This window comes from Hibiscus syriacus, unplaced genomic scaffold, assembly GCF_006381635.1.
Source record: "Hibiscus syriacus cultivar Baekdansim isolate YM2019G1 unplaced genomic scaffold, ASM638163v2 tig00112530_pilon, whole genome shotgun sequence".
Lineage (NCBI taxonomy): Eukaryota > Viridiplantae > Streptophyta > Magnoliopsida > Malvales > Malvaceae > Hibiscus > Hibiscus syriacus.
Genome location: NW_024063358.1, coordinates 189,260 through 208,939, shown reverse-complemented (window position 1 = coordinate 208,939; position 19,680 = coordinate 189,260). Strand labels below are relative to the sequence as shown.

At 35.3% G+C, this 19,680-nt stretch overlaps 1 pseudogene; it reads right to left on the bottom strand.

Annotated features, from left to right (window-relative positions):
• Positions 1-515: 515 nt before the first annotated feature.
• On the bottom strand, positions 516-19,249 carry LOC120181710 (annotated as a pseudogene).
• Positions 19,250-19,680: the final 431 nt, after the last annotated feature.

Genomic DNA, 19,680 nt, shown 5'->3' with positions numbered 1-19,680 from the left:
AAACATGCCATTCTTTACTATGATAATGGGCTTTTCTTGTTTTAAATGGTTTCAAATCCAAGCATAACCTACTTCTCTAATCTCTACTGCCATGTGATCCATTGAAGACGAGAGCATAATCTTCGGCTAAATTGTCGGGCAGCTGTAGCATGACTTCTACCTATTACCCCCAAGGCACTGCAATTTAACTCGACATATCATTGGTCAATACCCAACTCGTCACAAGAAAACAAAAAGATGCGAGATTTTCTTCATTGCATAAACAATCAAGATCACAACAAACATTGACTAGCTGGATGAGGTTTCACCTGCCTCTCCGACTACCACTTACATATTATTACATAATAATCTACCCCATCTTTACAAAACTGCACCAACATAAGGCAGCAGCTACAACTAATTAAATATATGGATGGTGTCATCACCATCATCAAACCTTTATCCACCCCCTTTCTACGGATAGGAAACCCGTCCCAGCACGTATGATAATAACTTCTTTTTAAGGAAAAATATTAAAAAAGATAGATTACTCTTTAGCTGTCTCTTTGTCCATGGAAGGCATGGAATATGCAGGCATGTTAAGCTACAGCCTCTTGAAGAAAGACCGAGGGCTGTAAGAAGATAATAGTATAAAAACATAAACCTAATTTGGAAAGTAAGTCGCATAAACCACCATCCTCTTGGGGCTAACTCAATTCTTATGTATTTTAGAAGGTAAATGAGCCGATGTAGAAGTCTCACATGGTAGGACTGGGAATGTTGTCACTGTAATTATTATGGATGCATTTGCTTTTGAACTGCTTTAACTGCTATTACTCTTGCTGCATTTGCTTCTTTATTAGCAGCAGCAACTGCCTTGTTCACTCTCTCGTCTACCTTGGCCACTTCATAAGCTTTCTCTGCTGCTCTTCGAGCCTCCTGCAAGTAGCACCAATAACTAAATAAAATCAGTCTTGATCAGATTACAGAGTGTTCACTGACTTATGCTGTCACAGAAAAAAAATGATGACTATGGCTTTGCTTGGTAGTTGGTATGATGGAAGGAAAAGTGAGGATAGAAAAAATGTTAATCTAGTGGTTAAAGTACTGAGTAAGAAAGTAGTTATGAGTTTTAACAATTCAATTTACAAAATTTCCATCCTACGAATTTATCATCCTTCATACCAAGCAAAAGCTGAAAGATAATTGTGTTGCATTGCAGAGCATAACTATTAATAAGCATTAGGCATCTCCTTCACACAATTTACATCGTTGGGAAACCTGGGTTCCAACTTTTGAATTGCTAAAAGTGATTCATATGACTATCTCACATTGGATGATCACATTTAACATCAAAATAGCACAAGACCATACAATTATTTTTCCTGCCATACCAAATTAAACAACTGAGAAGACCGTAAGATGGGATGGGATCATCAAAATGATTGATAGGCAAAGTGTAAAAATATCACCTAAAGCACCAAATATCTCTTCAATGATATTTAAAAATGATTAAAAATCTAAACTAGAAAAGTCTTAAGTACCTGAACCACATTTAGTACTTTTGAGTGATAAACAGCTACTGGCAACATGGCATATGTGGAGCTCTGTGTGCTTGGGACATTGAGAATTCCATTTTGCCAATGACCAGATTGTGTTTCCCCATTTCTAAACGTATACATTCCAAGCCCTTGTCGCCTACCCTCATGCCAAGCACCTTCGTAGCAATGGCCATTTGCAAAACGATAGACACCAAACCCATGCATCTTATCTGCAAAATATTCACCAGCATATGTATCTCCATTCCTAAATAAGAAAATCAAAAGATTCAAAACCAGAATTAGTAAAATACAGAACTATGATCATGAAGCATATAGCTAATTAATTCTATAGAATTAAAAGGCAGCCCTCACATTAAAAATATTCATTTGAACATAAAAATACTACACTTTCCATACATTGATTGATTCACTTACACCAATTTATAATCCCTACACCCTGATACTTCCCTAACAATTAATAGTACAATAAAGCATTATCACCCAAATCCTCGAAACATAGAAGAATAAGAAGTCGGGGAACATAGTCAGACAGCGAGAACTTAGGCTAAATAACAGTGCATCTCAAAAACAACAATAACGAACACAAAAATAATTCATAGCATAAGCTAGAAAAGAAGTAAACCTAAAATGATAATGTCCGAATCCATGCTTCACTCCCCATTTGAATTCCCCGACATATCGACTTCCATCCTCACAGGTATGAACTCCACAGCCATGCCCCTGCCCATTAGACCACTCTCCAGCATAAACATCCCCTGTATAGAACCTATAAACCCCAAATCCATGCCTAAGACCCTGCTGGTACTGCCCACGATACCGGCTTCCTCTAGCCCACGTTTCCACCCCATAGCCATCATACTTCCCGTCCACCCAATCCCCCTCGTACCGTCCACTCATATAATAATAATAAACGCCGCTCCCCGAACACTTGCCCTTGTGAAACTCCCCTTCGTAGACGTCTCCGTTGCTATAAACTTGAACCCAACACCCCGAATTAACTCGCTTTTCGGATTTGGACCGAGACCCAATTGACAAAAACACTGGCAAATGAGACCTTGAGAATGGAGACGACGACTTGAGCTTAATTAAAAAGGAACGGGATAAGAACAAACGAATAGAAGGAAGGCGAGGGAGAGCGAGGTTAAGGGAAAAAAGAAGGGCAGCGGAGAAAGCGAGAGCGGATAGGAAGTCGAGTAAAAAGAAGTTGCTCGGATGCGAAACTAAGAAGTAGAAAAAAGGGAGAGAGAGGAGGATGATTAAGCGTAGGTGAGCTCGAAGACGACGCAAGTGCTTGAAACGACGAATTAATCGAGAAACGAAAGATTTAGTAGCAATGGAAATTGAAAAGAAGGAAGTGGTATTCGGGGAAGTGAAATGAGAGGGCTTCGTGAAACGGTACAAAGTTGGGGTTCTGGGGAGAGAAGAAGTCTGGGTCAAAAGGGGTCTCTTGTAAGGAGTCGGAGAAGACGAAGAAGAAGAAGAAGGCTCCGGCGCAATTGCGTCATCTTGTGGAGGGTTATGGATAACTATCTGAGGGAAAACCGAAATCGGCGTCGTATTGGCCGCCGCGATTGTATCGGAAAGTTGATTTAAACTGTGATGGTAATTAAAATGTTGCGGTTGATAAGGCGGAGGATTATTATTACGATTCTGATGAACGGCTGAAGGCTTGGGATTAAAATCGGAAGAGACGCCGCTGCTTTCTTTTCCGATCTGAACTTCCGATTTCTTCTGATGCATTAAATACGTGGAAAAAAATCTCCCCAAAAACGAAACCCTTTCGCTTGCTTTCAATCAAAATGAAAAAAAACTCAAATTCTTTCTTGTTCTGATGTTTCCCTTGCCTTCTCTTTGTGTGAAGAAGAGTGATTTTCTCTGCTCTTCAATCTACAAGAAGCTTTTGTTGGCCATAATATACTTCTTTTCTCTAATATTTATTTATATATGCTTATTTTCCTTTTTTTTTTTCATTTCTTGTGTTTTGAATTTTGATAACAACAACAACAAAATCATATTCCCATGTGCAATGAGGTAAGGGGTAAAGTGATAGGAGAGTAGGCTGTCTCAAACGTCAGGTTGAGAACAATTTTCGTTAAAAACCTCCAACAGTTAAAAAATTAAAAATAAACGATCAAATGCAATGCATGCATGCATAAATAAAAATACTTAGTTGAACATTCTTCATATTTTTTTTTAATTTGCCCATCGTCTATAATTTTGTGTGAAAATATATTATAATAGTTATTTTTTATTCTGTTTTAATAATAAATATATTATTTAGTATAAAATTATTTCATACAAAGATATTTTTTTTAAAATTTCAACTTTTTTTAATAATGTATATTTAGTCTACAATTACACTACTAATAAAATTCTAATTGAATTAGTATTTTTCGACTTAAAGTTTTTTCATTTAAAAATAACTGTTTATTTAATTAAATAGAAATGAATTTTTTATTTAAATTAAAAAAGAATTAAATAATAATAGTACACTAATTACATAAGTCGAATATTTTATAAAAATAATTTAAATACATAAACTAATTACCTTAAAACAAAAACGAACAACTCTTACAAATAATATATACAAATAAACATCATTATAAGCAACGAAGGATGATACTATTAATACTAATATAAAAATACATACAATAATTATTTTTAATTATGTTAATATTCTAATATAATGATAAATACATGGTATTACGTTTTGGTACTAAACAAATAATTAAGTTATATATAGAATCTTTAAATCAAATAGCCCAATATTGTATTGGATACTTTTATTTAAATTAATTTTAACACTCATTATGAGTGATGCTAAATCTATGAAATTATGAGATTTATATCAAATTTTATCAATTATTATCGGATAGTGTATCGTCTATATCATCGAAAAAATAATTATTTTAAGTATAGAATTAAATTTTTTGTTTAATTTCAACAACCTTATTAGGTTGTTAATTTTTAACGACTTGAGAAAACGAATAGAATTGTTGATTTTTTTTAAAAAAAAATTATTTAAAAAAATTAAAAAAATATGTGACATGTGTAATTTAATAATTTTTAACGATAAATATAAAAAAATATAACAAAAAAATATTAAACACATATTTTTTTATAAAAAATCCTTTCAATATTAAAAAATAATTTAAAATCTATTTTTAATATAACGACTTTTGGATTTGACCGCCTTCACTTGCGGACAACGTAAGGGAGGATATGTACGACGATTTGACTAAACTGACATTATTTAACCGAATATTTATCTTTTTAGCACCGTTTGATATATATTTCCCGAAGTGGCACCCTTTCGGCTGAGCTGGCGAAAGGCGCATCCCCGGAGACGCGCTTTATCTGGGTTTTCGCTGAATTGGATGCCACGTGTGGAAGGCGCATCCCTGGGGACGCGCCTTCACGGGATTCTGATGACTCGACTGCCCCGCTGGTATTTTGTTTAATAATAAATATTTTATTTTTATTATTATTATAAATTAGTAATATATTATGTAAAGTGTTTCGATTATAATGTAAGAATTATCAAATGTATTTTGTTAATGTGTGTTAAAGGTGGAGTGAATTATCTACATTAATATGATAGAACAATATATGAAAACCAGTTTTGATTTTATTGTAGTTATAGGAAAAATGTATGAAATTATAATATTACACATATGGTTATATTATTATTATTTATTTTGATTATCGATCTATTAATTTTATCAGTTAATTATTTAAATGTTATCAATCTAGTCATCTCTTATCAATATTTAACGAAAATATTGATGCATAAGTTAATAAATTAGTATAATTACATATTTAATCTTCAAGACTTACATATTTTATGAAATTAGTCTTATTGAAAATTTAATTTAATAAATTTAATCCTCCAATCAGAACATGAAATGTGTCATCGTATACATAATTTTTTTAATAACTTTTAATTTGTTTAATTTAATATTTTTCTCTACTTAGAATGTGGAATTATTATTATATTTTAAAAAAATTTATAACTAATAATATTAATTATTATATTAAATAAATATATTGAAAATATTTATGTATTTAAAAGTTAAAAAAAATTATTTAGGTGTACATACATTGACAAATTATATAAAATGCAATAACATTAAATTATTAGAAACAAAAACATTCATTTAAATACAATATTAATTACATAAGAGTTAACGGTTATATGATGATAACAGAGCTGGACATTTTTTTCTATTGTGCCCGATGTTTCTACAATGCCCACATCATTTTTGTTCTGTTGACTTCTCTCGAATATCCATATCACAATGTATTCTAGTAGATTTTGGACGACTTGAGTCCCTCAATAGCAATGGATCTGGTACAATTGTAAGCCAAGTTTGAATCTCATTTGGGTCTCTTTCGTTTCCTATGGGCAGAAACTCAAATTCATATACCTTGAATACTTGTGAAAGTTGGTATACAGGATTAACATAATTTTTGTAGTCCAAATACGAATGTGAGCAAGCTGCAATGACATGAGAGCATGGATATTTGAGTGCTTGAAAGAAACCACAATCGCACCACCTCTCTTGCAGATTAACTCTGAAAGAGTTAGCTCCAATCCCTTGCAGCGGACGTGGCATTTCGGTTACACGAAACAATTAACGGGTGCGAGAAAAATTTGTAACTAACATCTCATTTGATGCAACCACTTTTTTCTGTAAATCAGCTACTAGTCTTGGGTGGTAAATATGGTCGTTTTGCATCCAAGTAAGAGCTTGTTCACCGAGCTTTGCAAAGAGTTGACCCAAACGAAAATAAGTCTTTTTAACCAACGCCGTGACTGGTAAATGACGCGCCCCTTTAAGGTTGAATTTATTGCTTCAGCCAAGTTTGTTGTCATATGACCATAGCGATACCCCCCGTCATATGCATTTGTCCACATTTCTTTGCTGATGTCCATAATGTACTCGCACCCCTTCTTATTTTTGCCAAACAGCTCTTGTAGCATCAACTCAAACCTTTGAGGTAAGAGTTCGTAACCTAAACCATTAGGAATATGTAATAGTTAATATGAAGTATAAATAAGTAATAAGAAATTGATAGAAAAATTGGGAAAAAGTAACATACCCATCCGAACGACTAACTGACGTTCATCGTTCTTCTTGTATTTTCCGTAATAGTTTGCAGAAATATGACGGACACAATAACGATGTTGAACATGTGGAGGTCTATACATTGTACCCAAAGAGTCCATTGTTGCTTTTATCCCAGCTCCTTAGTCTGAAATAATGCATACTCGTTCCCTGGTGATAACATGTAAACGTAAATTTTTAAGGAAAAAAGCCCAAGACTCAGTGTCTTCTCCTTGAACGAGGGCAAATGCAACAAAAAGAATATTGCGGTTTCCATCTTGTACCACAGCCAATAAAAAAACTTGCTTATATTTCTCATACAAGAAAGTACTATCAATTTGGACAACTGGTTTACAGTACTTGACTGCATTAATACACTGAGGGTAAGTCCAAAAGACACGGTAAAATTGGCAGCGATCGCGAACCATTCGATCATTCACGTAATGATGTTGAGTTTCAAACTCAACAATTGTCCCGGGATTAAGTCTTTGCACAACATGAAACCAACTGGGCAGCTCGTTGTAAGAGGAATCCCATTCGCCATGAAGTTTGCAAATGGCATTATGTTTTGTCAACCACGTTTTTTTTATATGAGACAGTGTACCCATATTGTGACTGTATAGCAGAAATCAACACTGCAACAACTATATGAGTGTTTTGCTTCACAATGGACATGATTGCTTGGCAAATAATGTTGGAGTCCAAGTTGGGATGATCTTGGTTTATACCTCTTGCACAACATGTATGAGGACTGTTGTATCTGGTTAGTTCCCATAAGTTGTTCTTCCTCTTCCTCTTTGATACACGGACCATCCATTGACATCCGTTGTCACGTTAGACGCAGTAGCAGACATATTTCTCCGTGTTAGATCGATCAACTCGGGACTGAACTGAGTTTCGAATATTGTAACTCTTTATTGCCATCATTGCTTCCTCCTTCGATGCGAACTCCATTCCAATATGTAAATTACCGTCATTGACTGATGATTGAAGTCCATAGTTGCCAACATCAGGAAGATCTGGAAATTCAGGCTCATACATTGCATCATAATCAGCCTCATACATATGTGCAGGAAGTTCGACTGGTGTTGTATTTATCGGAACGTCATCCTCGTCATCATCAGAATATACGTTAAACTGTGGTGAGTCAGGTTCAACGAATAATCCCGTTTCAGCACCATCTGCACCTGGCTCCCGAAGAGGTTCTTCTGGTGGAGATGAGGGTTCCTCCGATAATCCAATATTGAGGTCAAATAAGTTCCCGCTTGCGTGTCCTCCCCTTGAACTTGAGGCCATTGTATCATGTGGGATGTGAATAGACTGTCGTCTCGTTGGCATTTCCATATGTAAGTCGAAAACATTGGCAGATGAATGTCTGCCCCTTGAAGTAGAAAAGATGTTGCCATATGGATTATTGGTGAAGCCACGTGGGTTGAGATCATAAGTAGTTACAGATGAATGCCTTCCTATTGAACTTGATGGCATGGCATCTGGCGTTGGATCCGCCATTAATGATGTGAAATCATTACAGATCAGTTGTATCGGGCTATCAACTTGATCAGCTTGATATGCAATGTCAAAGTGAGAGGAATATGAGAGACCACGAGTTGCATAAACCTCAATAAAAGTGGTATACATTTCAATAAGAGATTGTGAACTCCCCATAAGAGCATCAACCATCATAGAAACATCATCATCATTTGAAACCTGAAATGATGTATACGTGAGCGGAAAAAGTTCAGTAGGAAATCTGTACTGAAGTGAATATAGTCTTCTCTGGCCTGCTACACGAATCTTTAACGAATTTTTTTTATTAACTCCTCAATTGTGATGTTTCTCTTCAAGGTTAAGGGGATATAATGATCTGACTCAAAAACAACCCCCTCTTCAGTTTCCTTAATTTCTCAATCATACAAAACAACAGCATAAAGATGACTCATTTTCAGAGAATTTGAGAATTTAGAGTTTGGGAATTTGAGAATTTGAAAGCTTGTGAACTGAAGTTTGTTTTGAAAGTTTATAATACGTTACATATAATAGTGTCTATAATCGGAGTATTATTCACATGAAGGCGCGTTCCCGGGGGCGCGCCTTCCATTATTTTGTCAGAGAATATGTTATCATTGCTCTATTATGTCACTTATGTCCCTCGGGGACACTATTCATATCAGTACCTATTATTTCTCAGGGGACTTGAAGACGCATTCCCGGGGGCGCGCCTTCTATTATTTTGTCAGAGAATATGTTATCATTGCCCTATTATGTCACTCATGTCCCTCGGGGACACTAGATGGATTGTGAAATCAGGTAATTTATAACCAAAATTTAACTTCTTTTGAAAGTTCAACAAGTTAAGAATAAATTATACATATAGATTAATTTAAGTCCATAACTTAAATTAAAACGTTATGTGAAGTTTGAATAAATTAGATAAAATGTTATGGATAAATTGAATAAATGTGAAGTGATAAGTTGATTGTGACATTGAAATTGTATGGAATGAGCATCGAGATGTTTTTACGAATAAATGTGAAGTGATAAGTTGATTTTAATGTATACGTTTTAATATATATGTTAATGATAAAATCATATATATGGATAAATTTAATTTCAATTTAAGTATTGTGAACTATAATTGGAATATAACTTTTAATTTCGAATACAATTGGAATATTAAGTTAAAATTTAATGTTAAATTTCGAATACTATAATTTATATTTTAATTTTAAATTTCGAATAATATTATTTTTATTTTAAATTTTGAATAATATAATTTGTATTTTAAAAACATTTATCAAACATTTAATGTTAAATGTGAATAAAAATAACATTAAAAATATGTATGTAACAACCATGAAACATTTAAATAACATAACCAAATTACATAAAATTCTGAAATATAACTATTTAAATAACATTAAAATACAACTGGATCACCGATGTCGTCTTCTCGAATGAGTTCCACATGGCGGTGGTTGTCTATTTCGTTGAGGATTTCTTCGTGGAACTTGTTCTTCAATTTCCTCATCTTCACTATCATCATCAGCAGTATTTTCTTCATTTGGTGTAGATGACGCTGAAGGGGCTGAAGGGCCTGTATAAAATAACGACCCTGGAGGAGTGCTAGTAACAATCCCACCGCTCCCCGAGAACTGTGAAAACTGTGGAAACATTGGCATCGATGTCTGTGATCTAGATGGAGATTGAGGTGTATGCGGAGAAGCACTACCAGCCAAATAAGATGCATATGAACCATATTTTGGATCATTAAACATAGTCGTATATGCACCTCCATATGGTAAAAAACCCTGCGGGCTAGGCATGTAACCTGGCGGGTGTCGCAACCGTGTTTCGGTTGGGCCCCGGAATTGGGCTTTGACTTGAAAAATGTGGATTGGAGTCGCCACCGATCATTTATTTAAAGATAAATGGGTTGATCGGATACCCTATTTCTTACCTGATCTGCGTCTTACCAGAAATATGTCGGGCTCGGGAGTCGGTTACGGTCAAGGAAGGATTAGCACCCTTGAACCGCCCTTTCGGTACTACGTAATTTCCAGTTGTCTTAATTAAGAAAAATAACAAGTTAAATTAAAAGATAAAATAATGATCCAAAATTACTTACCTTTGACGGATTTACAAATATACCCTTTAAAAGTCAAAATATGGGTTAGAAGAGATGAATAAATGATAAATAAAGTAAAACAAATAAAATAAGGAGATTAAGTAAGAAATAAAGTAAATATAAAATGAATAGAATATATAAAATAAAAACAATAACACTAATATATGCACAACAAACAACTAAATAAAAATAAAATGATAATGCAAATAAATAAATAAAACAAGTAAAAGAATATAAAAACATAAAATATAGGATAAATATAAAAATAGATAAATAAATGAGTAAAATATATAAAAACGTAAAAGCATATATATATATATAAGTAAAATAATAATAATAAAAAAAGAAAATCAAAAGTAATATACGTATATATACATGCAAAATAGGAAATATATAAATATATATATAATAACACTAATAAAAAAACATATATACATATATAATAAAATTAATAGAAAGTAATATGCATATATAACAAGAATAATAAAGTAGGAAAAAAATGATTTAGGGGGGAGAATTAAATATTTTAAAAAAATGAACACGCCTCGGGGGTGGATCTAGGTTCGAAACTTTGAAATCCCACCCCTTTTTAGTCATCGGCGCAACCCACGTTTTGGGTTATTCGAACCAAATCTCAAGAAAAATAACGTGCACATGCGAGAAATGAACGAACCAATGTAAAAAAAAAGATGCTACCTTTTATTTCCTTTTCGAATCGTTTACAACAACTTTGCCTTTGTATTTTCCGTGCTTTCCTCTGTGTTTTGTGTGTAAATCGTGTCTTACAATGGTGAGTTACAATGGCTATTTATAGTGCTTGTGGATCCTATCTTTAGGAATTTAAAAAATAGTAGAACTCTATCTTATTTTTAGGAGTTTGAATCCTAGCAAAATTTTATCCTATTTTAGGAGTTTGAATCCTAAAATTCTATCCTATTTTTAGGAGTTTGAATCCTAGTAGGACGAAAAATGTGTGTTGACAGCTGCCCCTCTTTGCCCATAGTCGTGTAACGGGGATAGGGCAAAGATTAAAAGACACAATTTTCGTTCAGTGGAGTTGAAAATTAACTCTGATGTTTCAATAACTCCCTGTCGAATTGAGTTACGGATGACTCCTCCATCGTGAAGTCGAGTTCATCTTGAAATGATATGAAATTAAAGCCGTAGTTCGGAATTTGAATCGGCACGTGGCTTCCCGTTACCCTTCGGTCTTCTTCTCGGTTTAAAGACCTTGGATCGGAATCAAACTCAGAAATCTTCATTGACAGATAGCTTTTTCTTGACTTAAGCTATGCTGTTTGAAAATGGTTGCTTGTCACTAAGGTACGGCTAACCCAGGTCCTCTTCTCGACTTGAAAACCTCGACTGCAACCGGAAAGTAGTACGATTGATGTGTCATCGAGCTGAATGGAGTCGAACTCGACAATTTTGATGGCAGATAATCCTTCTTTGAGTTGGATATCCTTCGTCGTGAAGTTGAAATCCAAGTAAGTAGCATTGTTCCAAGTCCAATATCCTCCGTCGTGAAGTTGAAATTGGCTCTGGAACCGGGAAATTGTTTGTTGACAACCAGCCGTCCCTTCGTTGTGAAGTTGAACTTGTGTTGTCTCGAGTCCAATATCCTTCGTTGTGAAGTTGAAATTGAATCTGAATGAAATTGTGTTGACAAGCAGCGGTCCCTTCGTCGTGAAGTTGAACTTGCGTTGTCTGGAGTCCAATATCCTTCGTTGTGAAGTTGAAATTGGCTCTTAGATTGGGAAGTTGTTGTTGACAAGCAGCGGTCCCTTCGTCGTGAAGTTGAACTTGCATTGTCTGGAGTCCAATATCCTTCGTTGTGAAGTTGAAATTAGCTCTGAGATTGGGAAGTTGTTGTTGACAAGCAGCGGTCCCTTCGTCGTGAAGTTGAACTTGCGTTGTCTGAAGTCCAATATCCTTCGTTGTGAAGTTGAAATTGGCTATGAAATTGAGAAGTTGTTGTTGACAAGCAGCGGTTCCTTCGTCGTGAAGTTGAACTTGCGTTGTCTGGAGTCCAATATCCTTCGTTGTGAAGTTGAAATTGGCTCTGAAATTGAGAAGTTGTTGTTGACAGGCAGCGGTCCCTTCGCCATGAAGTTGAACTTGCGTTGTCTGGAGTCCAATATTCTTCGTTGTGAAGTTGAAATTGGCTCTGAGATTGGGAAGTTGTTGTTGACAAGCAGCGGTCCCTTCGTCGTGAAGTTGAACTTGCGTTGTCTGAAGTCCAATATCCTTCGTTGTGAAGTTGAAATTGGCTATGAAATTGAGAAGTAGTTGTTGACAAGCAGCGGTCCCTTCGTCATGAAGTTGAACTTGCGTTGTCTGGAGTCCAATATCCTTCGTTTTGAAGTTGAAATTGGCTCTGAAATTGAGAAGTTGTTGTTGACAAGCAGCAGCGGTCCCTTCGTCATGAAGTTGAACTTGCGTTGTTTGAAGTCCAATATCCTTCATTGTGAAGTTGAAATTGGCTCTGAAATTGAGAATTTGTTGTTGACAGGCAGCGGTCCCTTCGTCGTGAAGTTGAACTTGCGTTGTCTGGAGTCCAATATCCTTCGTTGTGAAGTTGAAATTGACTCTGAAATTGAGAAGTTGTTTGTTGACAACCAGCCGTCCCTTCGTTGTGAAGTTGAACTTGTGTTGCCTCGAGTGCCACGATATCCTCCTTCGTGGAGTTGAAATCGCAGATGGCCCCTTTATTGTGAAGTTTGGCTTCGAGCTAGATATCATTCGTCGTGAAGTTGAAATCCACTCTCGAGCAAATCGTGTCGCTTTGAGTTCAATATCCTTCGCCGTGAAGTTGAAATTGACTCTAGCTAAAACCTGAAAAAGTTATGCATATATGTGATGCTATGGATGCAATGCTCTTAGGTGTGCCTAAAATGCATATGTAACATATGTTATCTTGGGGCTCTGGAGAGAAATCTCAATCTCCAGTTGCCTGTCTGGAATCTTGATTCTTGAATCTTCAAATTTTGATCCCTGATCTTGAATTCTTCAAATGTTCAAATCTGATGTGCACATTCTATTTTTGATTTGAGAAATGCTTCTCGACCATCTCAAGTATGTGCCCGAGCTGAGTGTAACGGTTCAGATGATGCTTCAAAAGAAGTTGTCTTGAAAGAGATAGAATTCGTTTCAAGGGAAACAATCTCAAAGATATATGTTGTTTCATGAGAAACGGTCTCAAGGGAAACAAAATTATGTTTTAAGGGAAATAAATTTGAAGATTTTGTGTTTCAAGAGTAACTGTCTCAAGGGAGACAAAATTTGTTTTAGGGGAAATAAATTCAAAGGTTTTGTTTCAAGGGAAACTGTCTCAAGATAAACGAAAATTGTTTCAAGAGAAACTGTCTCAAGAGAGACAAAACTTAGTTCCAAAAGAAACTGTCTCAAGGGAGACGGAATTTGTTTCAAAGAAAACATATTCAAATATTTTGTTTCAAGGGAAACTGTCTCAAGAGAGACAAAATTTATTTCAAGGGAAACTGTCTCAAGATAGACGAAATTTGTTTCAAGAGAAACTGTCTCAAGAGAGACAAAATTTGTTTCAAGGGAAACTGTCTCAAGAGAGACAAAACTCTTATAGTGAAAACGGTCTCAAGCGAGACAAATCTTGTTTTAAGAAAAACAATCATGAGTGAAATAAATCTTCTTTCGAGTAAAACAGTCCCAAGTGAGACAAAGTCTGTTTTAAAAAAGCAATCTCAAGTGAGATAATCATCTGCATTAAATGAGACTGTCTCAAGCGAGACAGAATTTATATTGGAAATGTCGAATCTGAAAATGAATGTCGATCTTTCTATCTGTCGAGTTGGTTGAAGTGTAGCTTCTTGCTGCTGAGCTAAGCAACCGACATCAATCTGTAAAGGTGCTTTTGAATCGAGTATCCTTCGTCTTGAAGTCGAACTTGACTCTAAAGCTGTAAAAATTATGTACGTGGAAAGAAAATGATAGATATGACGCTCTAAAATGTATGCATAAGATGCATGTAACATGAATTGGTTATATTTTATCTCCTGAAAAAGGTCTGATAATTCGCATTAGGATGTTGAATCCCCAAAGATGCCTCAATATCCAAAAATGCCCCAATATTTGATGTTGAATCTTCAAAGATACCCCAAATGTTCCTCATTTCTTGCTTCATCATTGATTCTAAGCATGAGCTTTGTGTTTGAGAGTCACATGTCATTTACCAAGATCCACTCTAGAGAGACTGTCTTGTTTGAAAAAAAAATGTTTTTCTTTCTCTTTTATTTTCAAAGTCATGAAATATCAATTAAAAGAGTTTCAAAAAATGTTTAATCTCAAGTTTTAAAAATATTGCCCCTATCACGGTTTTACAATTGAGACGAATCATAAAACTAGAGTTCATCGGATATCAAAGAATTAATTACAATGTTAATCCTTCAATAAATTATAGCTATTTGACAACTGCCATGATCCAAGCTATCTTTGGGAGATAGTCAAGTAAGGAAAGGATAAAAAGTCTCAGGTTATTGTGTTTGGTCAAAGGTTTGACATTTGATGCTCAAAGGTTTGACATTGGATGCTCAAAAGATTGATGGGGTAGCTTGCATGCTCCTCTGCTGGAAGTGTTCCCTGACTCCCAACCTTTGTTGTCACACTCGGATTGTGCGATGCCTTATCAAGGAATTTACGTGATCGCCTCAGTTGCACAATTTTTATATTCGAGCCGCCTTTTTAGGTTTTCAACTCGAACCCTCCTTTGGTTTCAAGACGTTATTCAGGATTTACGTCTTGAACCCCCCTTTGTTATTTTTTCTACCATGCATTAATTACATTGTTTTTTTGCAAACAAAGATTAATCCTGATGGGCGGGATGAAATCTGAAGATAGTCTCTTCTGTTTAGAAATCCATGTATGATTAGAAGGGACTTTTAAGGCACGTAATGTAGGCCAAGGCTCATGGTTATGAAATAAAAGGATAAATAGGCCCAAACAAGTGTTTCAGGGTGTTGAACCAAGGATCAATTCATTCTGATGCCTTCAATCCTGTCTTGCTCAATTTGGATCTGCTCATATGTGTTTCTCTGGATTTTCTCTGGATGTTCCATGATCTTCGAGTGAAGTGATTCAGTGATTCGGGAATGATTGTGCTTGATCAATCTCATTGAAGCTTGATGCACCATTTGTCTTTAGGGAATTTTGCATGTGCTTTTTGTCCCCTTTTTTTTATTTTTGTTCTTTCTTTTTTGTTCTTGTTTTTTCCTTTTTTGCTTATTTTCTTTTTTCTTTTTGCCCTTTTTGTTCTGATTGAATCATCGCACTTGGCATTTGGTTCACCTTTCGGTATCTCATCTGAATCAATGTCTTCACTCATGTGAGCAGATTTTCTCCACCTTGCCCCCCAGTGTGGAGGGTGATCCTTGGTTAGGGTTGAATCAGAAGAAAAATATTATAGGCTCAAAAGGGGACACAATGGATATATTTTTTCTCATGTTGTGAAAGGATAAAGAAAGAAAGCCGTTCATCATTTCATACATGGAAGTCCTCACAAAAGAGGTATCCCCAGGGGGATAGATTTGCAGGATTAATTCTATTCACATGAAAACAGTGTAATTAATGCATGATAGGATTACTTCGAATGAATTGTTTTTTGTTGCTCCTTGCTCCCAACATGTCTCAATGTTCAGGCTCCCCGCGAGATGCCCCAAGTTGTGTCTTTAGAAGAATGCTCATATTCAAATGAACAACTCAATGCCTTGGGTTTTAATGGTAAGAAAAGGTTAATTTTGAGTCTAAAAGGACAATGGTGTGATCTTATTGACTCAAAGAAAGGTACATGTGTATCAAAAAGATAAATGCAATGTTCAAGAATTTCAAAGGGAGGTAATGTCAAAATTTCGTTTTTTGGTAATGGTCATGAGTTATTTTGGGTAAAAAAAATCGAGGTATTTTATTTTGGGGTTTGAGATAGGGTAAGAAAGGTCTAATCTTGTCATATGTCAAAAATCTATAATTCTTGAAGAATTAAAAGAATCCTTAATTCATTTAATATTCGAAGAACTAAAGATTAAAATTTGTTCAATTGCTCCACTTTAGAAAGTAGCATAAATTCAATCCTTTAAAAGATTAAGTAAACATGAAAGATCAAAGACGTGTTCAAACAAAACAATCATCTAAGTGCAAATGGTATATGACATGCCCCCTTCGACAAATGTCTTACAGTTTTTAGAGGAATGTTTGGGGTTTCTTATGTGGTAAAAGCTAACAGCTTCAACATCGTAGCCCTTAGGATATGGAGATTCTTTAGATCTTCATGGCAGGCTTTGTCCTACAATCAGCTGATCAGGCTCCTACTGTATTGTTTTCAGTTTTTTTCTTTAAGGTTACAATCTTGCTTCCATGTGGTTAAATCCACTTCATCGAATCATCTAGGAAGAAATTTCATGTTTATGAAAATGCTTAAAAATGTAGATGAAGATGAAAAAAATGCAAGAATACATGAAATGTTCGAGGTATTGATCCAAGAAATGTGCCTGTTATTATGAATAATCCTTATTGGGGACAAAAATGTTTTATCTTTTAAGAGACAAAAATATCCTGACAGCTTCTGACATGTTGACTAGTCTTCTGCTTTCGTCTTTCACCGGTTGAATAACCTGTCGAACCGCTCCGGCCTCTCTGGATGAACCGTGAAAATGTTGAGTTATTTTTCGTATTGGTCCAAGAAGTCTCGAATGATCGCATCTCGAGCACCTACTTTTGTTGAGCCTGTTCCCAACGAATTCGTCATTGGAGCCCTTAATTGATAGGAACTATGTGAAGTTCAATAATCTGTTTCTTGAATTCGCCAGCAATGGTCTCCAATTTCAGCTATCATTTTGCCATTGTCGTGTTCAAAGGGACTTCCAAGATACATAACCTTCATCCTGCCCCTGCAACCTCTTCCAGTCAGTTCTTCAAAGATAAGCTTTCATTGTGCTTGATGTAGACCCGGTTCATTCTGAGTCCTTTATAATGCAGCAGAGTGATATACTCTTCAATTGTGGGCACCACGTCTTCTGGATTGAATGTGACACATAGTCGCCTTGTAGACTATCCTTTGTATTTTCATCTCTTGTATTACAACACCTTTGTTCATGGATTCAGATTATTCGAGTTTTAACAAACACGTTTTAGTGGATCAATACCTCTTTTAAATGATGCAAGTGATGAAAATAAAAGAAAAGAAAAGAAAGATGAAAAGAGTTAGTGAGGTGAAAAATAATAAAAAACGATCATGAAAATGAAAAATCCTACCCCACATGATATCTACCCCACATGCTTATTATTCCTACCCGGACATGATCTCAATCACGCATGCTAATCTCAAATAAATCCTAATCGCATATTTGTCTAGTTCGCATGCTTTGAACATAAAGTAAGGCAGGAAATAAAATCAAAGCAGCCTAAGGTTTGGAATGAGGTTTTGGGGTGGGCTCTAATTCTCCATCATCTCCCGGTTTAGGTTCTAAAAAAACGGTACCCGAGTTCTCCTTGCCGGTGCCCCCTTGGGCTTGCCAGACCCTTAGTCCTAAACCCATCACAGGCTTGTATGGACTAAGTTAAACTCGAGAGGACACATTCCCTTATGCCCGCACGGTGAATAAATTCACACGAAGACATAAGGTATATGAATCCCGAAGGCTACTTGCTAGGCCCGCACGGTGAATAAATTCACACGAAGGCGTCGCTTTCACCCCCACTTAAAATAGGGTTTGGAGCTCGGGTATAGAGCCTTAGATGAAAAAAAACTTTGAAGGCTGAAATCATGAGAAAACGATTAGTCCAACTATTTACTCGAAATTCAAAAGTGAGTAAAAAGGATCGAAATATTACCTTAAAATTTAAACTTACCCTTTTCGTTAAAAAGACAACTGGAAATTACCTTAGCCTGACTCACTTACCTGTGTCCCCAGCGGAGTCGCCAAGCTGTCGCAACCGTGTTTCGGTTGGGCCCCGGAATTGGGCTTCGACTTGAAAAATGTGGATTGGAGTCGCCACCGATCATTTATTTAAAGATAAATGGGTTGATCGGATACCCTATTTCTTACCTGATCTGCGTCTTACCAGAAATATGTCGGGCTCGGGAGTCGGTTACGGTCAAGGAAGGATTAACACCCTTGAACCGCCCTTTCGGTACTACGTAATTTCCAGTTGTCTTAATTAAGAAAAATAACAAGTTAAATTAAAAGATAAAATAATGATCCAAAATTACTTACCTTTGACAGATTTACAAATATACCCTTTAAAAGTCAAAATATGGGTTAGAAGAGATGAATAAATGATAAATAAAGTAAAACAAATAAAATAAGGAGATTAAGTAAGAAATAAAGTAAATATAAAATGAATAGAATATATAAAATAAAAAACAATAACACTAATATATGCACAACAAACAACTAAATAAAAATAAAATGATAATGCAAATAAATAAATAAAACAAGTAAAAGAATATAAAAACATAAAATATAGGATAAATATAAAAATAGATAAATAAATGAGTAAATATATAAAAACGTAAAAGCATATATATATAAGTAAATAATAATAAAAAAAGAAAATCAAAAGTAATATACGTATATATACATGCAAAATAGGAAATATATAAATATATATATATAATAACACTAATAAAAAAACATATATACATATATAATAAAATTAATAGAAAGTAATATGCATATATAACAAGAATAATAAAGTAGGAAAAAAAATGATTTAGGGGGGAGAATTAAATATTTTAAAAAAATGAACACGCCTCGGGGGTGGATCTAGGTTCGAAACTTCGAAATCCCACCCCTTTTTAGTCATCGGCGCAACCCACGTTTTGGGTTATTCGAACCAAATCTCAAGAAAAATAACGTGCACATGCGAGAAATGAACGAACCAATGTAAAAAAAAAGATGCTACCTTTTATTTCCTTTTCGAATCGTTTACAACAACTTTGCCTTTGTATTTTCCGTGCTTTCCTCTGTGTTTTGTGTGTAAATCATGTCTTACAATGGTGAGTTACAATGGCTATTTATAGTGCTTGTGGATCCTATCTTTAGGAATTTAAATAATAGTAGAACTCTATCCTATTTTTAGGAGTTTGAATCCTAGCAAAATTTTATCCTATTTTTAGGAGTTTGAATCCTAAAATTCTATCCTATTTTTAGGAGTTTGAATCCTAGTAGGACGAAAAATGTGTGTTGACAGCGGGCTAGGAATGTAACCCTGCGGGCTCGGAATGTAACCTGGCGGGCTAGGAATGTAACCCTACGGGCTCGGAATGTAACCCTGTGAAGATGGCATATGAACTGGTGGGCTTGGCATATGAAGTGGAGGGCTGGGCATATACCCCTACGGCATCGATGGATAAGGATGTTGTGGTGGGACTGATGCA